Source organism: Drosophila mauritiana, chromosome 3R (genome assembly GCF_004382145.1).
Source record: "Drosophila mauritiana strain mau12 chromosome 3R, ASM438214v1, whole genome shotgun sequence".
NCBI classification, from domain to species: domain Eukaryota; kingdom Metazoa; phylum Arthropoda; class Insecta; order Diptera; family Drosophilidae; genus Drosophila; species Drosophila mauritiana.
The window spans coordinates 730,369-737,454 of NC_046670.1; the positions used below are offsets into that span (position 1 = coordinate 730,369).

The following is a 7,086-nucleotide window of genomic DNA, read 5'->3' on the forward strand; positions in this document are numbered from 1 at the left end:
CTAGGCGAAATTCTCCAGGTTTTAGACAGCCCATAGCTAGAAATGATTTTCTTAGTGTAGAAATATTTGGCTCAGATTATTATATATAATTATGTTTGATAAACCCATATATATAGGAGTAACGGTTTTAGAACTATCAAAATGGTTAATGTATGAATTTTATTATAACCTCCATTAAAAAAAAAGTCCCTCTACGAAAAAAATGTATATGGATACAGATTCATTTATATATTAATCAGAAGAAGATTTTTATCAAACTAAAGGACATAACCCACAACACTTTGATATCTATAACTATAATCAAGAAATCCAAATTAATATAATACAGCCTAATAATAAAGAACCAGGAAAAATAAAGATGAACATGCCTGTAAGGTTATGACTTATTTTGTTAGACATACTCTTGTTTAGTTGATGGTGAAGGAAATGTCCCCGGATGTGTAAATAAATTAAAGTTAGAAAAAATGTGGTATTATGGAGCTGAACCATTTAGATTATATCGTATGTATTAAGTATAAAAATATATTTTATGGTTCACAGCTAATAATTCGTCTCACATTCTTTATACAGAAATTGTAAATAAAAAATGAGAGTAACGACTATCAGATACCCGTAACTCAGCTAGCGTGAACGTTCATCATTTTTCTAAGATATCAATAGATATTGGGGAATAAAATGAGAAAAAATTTAAAAACTCTGTTTTAGGGCGTTAGAGTGAGCGTAGAAAAAGGTTTTTTTTTGCAAATCGATAGAAATTTACACGACTAATAAAATTATGGAAAAATATAGAAAAATGGTTTAAAAATGATAATGTAAAGCTTACATTTACATTGAAAATATCCCCGGATACATGGGAAGTAGGCATTACGGATATGTATCTGAATAATTTCATTAGCAAAACAACTGCTTAAGAAACAGAGTTTTTAAGTTTAGTAAAGGCTGTAACATTTTGATATGAAAACGTCTCTGTTGAATCGAAAATATCTAAATTGATTTTTATTTACATTGACATGATTAAACTCATGTCTCTTGGCAGTAGAGACCTCGACGTCTTCGTGTAATGCATTATAACGGAAAAGAAAGAAATATTCAGTTTAAAAATATTGAACTCTAACCTTTGGATATATTATCTCCATATGAAAACTCAATATTAATCAGTTATTCAAGTGGATATAAAATACCTTTCGAAACCTCCGCAGTACCGATTTTTGTTACCCTTCAATTTAGAAAAAGGAGAAGGTCAAACCTATAAATAATACAAACCCGAATAATGTTGACTTAGAACACTAATAGTCATCATGGTGAAATCTTATCAGGATTATTATGTAAATCAGTGTGTATCAGATTTTTCCAATATAGAAACTGTTGGGTCATGCAGCCGCCAAAACTGTGCAGTAGACTAATCACATATTCTTTAATATTATAAGCCAAATTAGTCAGTGGTATCAGTTGCGATGCCCATAGTGCAAACCGCTGTTCTCGCACGCATTTATCTGTACGGCGCTCATTCCTTGTTTGTTGTTGTTAGCTACCTACGATAAGCTTGGGCGCTGCATTTCGGCTGCCTGCCCGCCAGTTGCCAATTCTTCGTGTTTCGGAAAAGACCAAACTTACGCATTCAATTATCGCTATCGTAAAGGAATAACAATTCGCAAAATAAAAACTGTCGTAATAAAAGCAAACTTTCTTCGGTTTTTTATTATTCGCAACAGCTAATGAAAAAGCTCAATAGCTAAACAGAAACCTTATATGTAAGCCCGCGAATTATTCAGCAAGGTCGAGGAACCGAGAACTTTTTTATAAAATTTATTCAATAACAGAGTAAAATTGCTATAACAAATCTATCAAAAAAGCGATAAATAAAATGAGCCGCTTTCAAAATGGCAGTGGAAAAATAAATAAAAAGCAAGGTTGTAGAATAAAACGTAAAAATGTATCATCTAAACGACAACGTAAATTTACCCAGACGCATTATTAAAGAAAAAAAACATCAAGGAATTTTAAAATTACTGATAAATTTTTAACTCAAATTTAGTAACGAATAGTATGTATGAAGGGCGAATTAGATTTATTTGCACCACACCCCATGCAAAGTTCAATTCTATAAACAAAGAGGTTTCTTATAATCCAATCGGATCCTTGGACGGTGCCTCTTCATTCGAATTTGTTTGTTTGGGAAATGGTGAAACATATAGTTTTCTATCAAATGTCTATTTACAACTTGTAGTGCAATTGAGAGTAGTAAACAATATCTTACATTTAATATTTGGAAGTTCATCAGTACATTTAATAAACATATTGGTATCGCGAAGTGATAATAATAATCATTAATGATAATAATCACAGTTTCAAACTATGTCAGTGATGCCTCGGAAAGCCAATTGGCCTCGCGAGGTTATTTTCCAAATTTCGGAAGATTAACATCAGGAAAATACGTCTGAGCCCTAAGAAAACTATGGAAAATATATTTCAAAATAGTAACTTTAATTCTCTCCTACTGCTAAGTGAGTTGAGCATAAACATTATTTGTCTACAATAATCGAAAATCTTAGCGTAATATCGGAAACTGCTGCTAAATCGTCTTTGCGCTCATCTTGCCGCTTAAACCGAATTTCTTGTTGGAGCGGCTGGAGATTATTCTGTTCGATTGCCAGACAAGTTTAGTTTAGATATGTTGGGAAAGTCCTACAAGCAAGCTCTGCAAAGATTCTTATCTCTTGAGAGAAAACTAGATCATCGTCCAGCCGTCATTGGCCAATACAAGGCATTTATTGAGGAGTACTTGCAGATGGGAAATATTTGAAAAAATCCGACCGAAGAATCCAATGCCTGCCTGCATCATTGTGTCATAGAAGAAGACACCTGGTCCTGGCTGGTCCAGTGATGCAGCCAAAACTATTCCGGACTCTTCTTTGCTTTTGCTCGCATCCAGTTGCAATCACAGGAGACATCTGTAAAATGTACCGTTGTGTCAGAGTTTCCACTGAAGTTAGCTACTTAGAGATTCTCCTCAAAATGATCTGAGCGTGCTTAAGCTTAATACTGTTACGTATGACACGAAGCCTATGGATGATGAGGCGACATTTCAAGTGGGTGCTGAGACTCTTCGCCGTAACATTTATGTTGTCTTGTCCAGTGGCAATTTTAAACTAAGGAAGTGTTCAAATGTACTGGTTGGTTTGGTTGGCCCAGTAATCACAAAGTCTACGATTTTTCTTCAGCTGCTGTGCAAGGCAAAGTTGTCCTGGGACGAAAGCCTTCATTTGGCACAAAAATCGGAAAGGCGAGATATCTGGTGTAGTTTTTCGCAAATTCGGCATGCCTCATTCGCACGACTGTCCCTGTCTCCAAGCTCTGAATTAGAGATTCATGGTTTTTGCGTTGCCAGCATTGAAGCGTACGGAGCCTGTGTACATGTCGTTTCTAGGGGGCATTCGCACAGCAGCCATTTACTTTGTTCAAAGCCTCGAGTGGCTCCTTTGCAGACCCTAATCGTGCCAAAACTTGAGCTCTGCGGAGCTGAACTCCTAGCTCGGCTTATATGTGAAGTCCGTAAATTGAACGTGTTCGAAGGGAAATTCTACAGCTGCTGCGAAACAACTGTGGTGCCTTCTCGGATCCGGGGGTATCCCTTAAGACTTAACGTATTTGTAGAAAAGCTGCAATTCAGGAGTTAACTGGTTCAATGGAATGGCGCTACATTTCCACTTCTTTAAGTCTGGCAAATATTCTTTCAGGAGGAGCTCTTCCCAACGAGCTTAACGAGTCCCCTTGGACCGCCCCTTCTGAGCAGCCCCATAACTGATTGGCTACAAACAGTAGTAACGGAGATGCCAGTGCTGGAACTTCGTCGAAGGGTATTGCTTATAAGATCTCCATACACTGACATTGTTGCATGCTCCAAATTTTTGCTGCTTTGCAGCGTACGTTTGGATACATCGATAAGTTTTGCAAACGCATTCGACATCCTGGGCTTACTGTGACTGACGTTCAAAGCGTGACTTTTCTGTTGGTGAGTCTGGCTAAATAAATCTTTGCAGACCAAAGGGGTAGTACCGCCATCTAGTCCACTTGCCTCGCTGTCACCCTTCATTGACTAAGTTTAACTTCTTCGAGTAGATGGACGGTTGCAGAACTCTTCGTTAGATTTCAATGGCGGTCACCCAATCATCCTACCAAAATATCACCCAGTGATCTTCTCAGCATAATTCGATCTCAATATTGGCCTATTGGGGGGAGGAAACACGTAAAGGGGGCAGTAAACAAGTGCGTCAGGTGTTTCCGAGCGAAACCTCATCTAGTTGAGCACATAATGGCGCATCTGCCAAAGGAGCGTCTCGATGGATCTGTTGCGTTTGAAGTCACTGGCAAGTCAATGGTCTGTGGACCATTTTTTTACAAGCCTGGCGGGCAAAAAGGCTGTAAGATGCTGCACGTGGGTTTCATTTGCTTTGCAACAATGGCGATAAATTTGGTGCTCATTATAGATCTTTCTATAGTTGAGTTCTGGAACGGCCTAAAGCGATTTATATGCACATGTGGTCCGACAATGCAACTAACTTTGTTCGCGCAAACAAACGAGTTGCTTGAACTGAGGCGTTTATTCCTCAGCGACGACCACTCCAAGTAACACTCCTGCACGCCCACGACTGGTTTAGTTGTGAATGACGTGGTCCTCGTTAAGAATAAAAACTTGCCGTTAGTGAGAGTCTGTGAGCTGTTGCCTGAAAAAGATTGCTGGGCTGAGGACACCAACAGGATTCACGAAGCGAAGTGAATAAGCTGTGTCTGCTTCCCCGTGAGGATGGCGTTAAAGGTCACGCTTCCAACGGTGGGACTCGGGTCTCACAGCCGCTAGCAGCGCCTAAATTGCACAATTAGACCTCAGATTTATTCTGAGCTTCCCTTTCTCGCGCTTTAAAGGCCCATGCTGTTCTTTTGAACGAATTCTTTTCTTTTTTCGATTGATTGTGCTCTGAATTTGAGACACTTTATCATATAGTGGCAATCCTTAGAACAAAAAACACACAATCTAACTTGCGGTATTTTTGGTAATGGCATTTACTGAGTTGTATTGTTGCTCAATAAACTCCAGTACGTCTTGCAAGGACTGTATAGCTCTTGCCTTTTTTACGTGCTGTTCATATAGCTTCAAGGCTTCTGGCGAAAATTTCCGCAGTAGAAGTTCTGCTAAAATTACGTCAGCAGATCTTTCTATTTTTCCTATTTCCTTTATGATGAATATGCTCTCAGTCGCAGTATCTAAAAACTTCCTTAAATTTTTCTCATCATGGGGCAGCAATCACTCCAGTTCCACTAGTTTGTTGAAGTGTTGGGAGAATATTTTTCTGCTATTCTCATAGCGTTTGCAGATAAGCTCCCACGCTGCTGTATAGCTAGCCGCTGATCCCGTTATCAAATGGCTAACCACCATTTGAGCTTCTCCTTTTAAGCAGGCTCTTAAATATCCCAGCTTCCTTGTGTTGCTGAGATCCTTCCTGTTGTCTATTAGCTCAGAGAACATCTCGTTTTCTTTTCCCCGTTTCCGCGAGGAGTCCATCCAGAATTTGTGTCATACAAACGAGGGACTAACGGAGCTGTCATCAAGATGCGTACCATCAATTCCAACCAGTGCTTGAAGATCCCCAAGGATATCAAGGCCTCGGTGGAGGCACCCGCGGCACCCTGAAGCGCAGCTTCAAGCAGTTGGCTCTGGACATGTACATGCCCGACAAGCGCACCCTGAAGGTGGAGAAGTGGTTCGGAACCAAGAAGGAGTTGGCCGCCGTTCGTACCGTCTGCAGTCACATCGAGAACATGATCAAGGGAGTCATGTTTGGATTCCAGTACAAGATGCGTGCTGTGTACGCCCATTTACCCATCAACTGTGTCACCTCCGAGAACAACACGGTCATTGAGATCCATAACTTCTTGGGCGAGAAGTACATTCGTCGTGTGGAGATGGCTCCTGGCGTCACAGTGGTCAACTCCACTGCCCAGAAGGACGAGCTTATCGTGGAGGGAAACGATGTTGAGTCTGTCTCCGGATCTGCCGCCGTCATCCAGCAGTCCACGACCGTCAAAAACAAGGATACCGATATAGAACAAGGTAAGTGTCCGAGAAGAAGACCGTCTTAGACTTTTAGAATGCGTTTCAACCAAATGTTGGCTATTCCTTCGCATTTCCATTGAATGTTTAAAGGTCCACTTTTGGAAGTTTTGGCACGTCGTAGTTGCAACTTTTGAACTGTTCCAACTTCATTTGAAGTACCATCTCTAGTACGGCAACTTCAGATTGCAGAATGTCTGCCTCATCTTGATCAAAGGCAGTTCTGTCATACTTGTTTTCAAGCAGTTTCAGTGTGTCCGTCACGTTGGACCAATGACTTTTCATTCATTAGGCTCATCTGTTGCCTCACCCTGTCAACTCTTCTATCCACCATTTGAACCAGATTATCAACTGGACTGGAGCTCCGAGCTGATGCGGTATCAGATAATTTTGATCCGCTTGGTATATTCATCTCTTCAAGTGTTTCTACCTTTAATAGTGACTCCTTGTAGGCCTTGATAGCATCCATAGTTTTCATAAATATTTTATCATTAAAATATTGATGATCGCCAACTCTCAATTTTACCAGCGCATTGTTGTTAGTAGTAAATCGGACTACCAATACTTCTATTGCTGGTATAGATGCCTTTTCCTTGATGGCTTGCAGTATTTTGTTCTGCAGCTCTCCTTGTTCTTGCATCAATTTCACAGATCTTTCCGACAACATCTTAAGAAGACAATCACAGTGACTTTTTTATGCTTTCTGCTTGTATTCTTTGGCGTGATCCGTTGGAGGATTTTTTGATCCCAGTTGACCTAACTTTGCCTCGACTCACAGCTGATTGATCAGCCAAGGAAAAGCGAGAACACAATGTTTCACCTTATAGTCCTAGTACTTTAAGGCTTGGTCTTTTATGGGTGGTGGGAAACAACAGAATCACTTGAATAACCTTGCTCTTTTTACTTTGAAGCGCTGGTTTTTTCTTCTGTGTTTCTTACCACTGGTGGGGGAAAACAACAGAATCCGGCTCGAAGGA

The 7,086-nt window shown here is 40.0% G+C and overlaps 1 pseudogene; it reads left to right on the forward strand.

Moving 5' to 3' along the window:
• The first annotated feature begins 5,527 nt into the window (after positions 1-5,527).
• LOC117145003 lies at positions 5,528-6,138 on the forward strand (annotated as a pseudogene).
• The last annotated feature ends 948 nt before the right edge of the window (positions 6,139-7,086 follow it).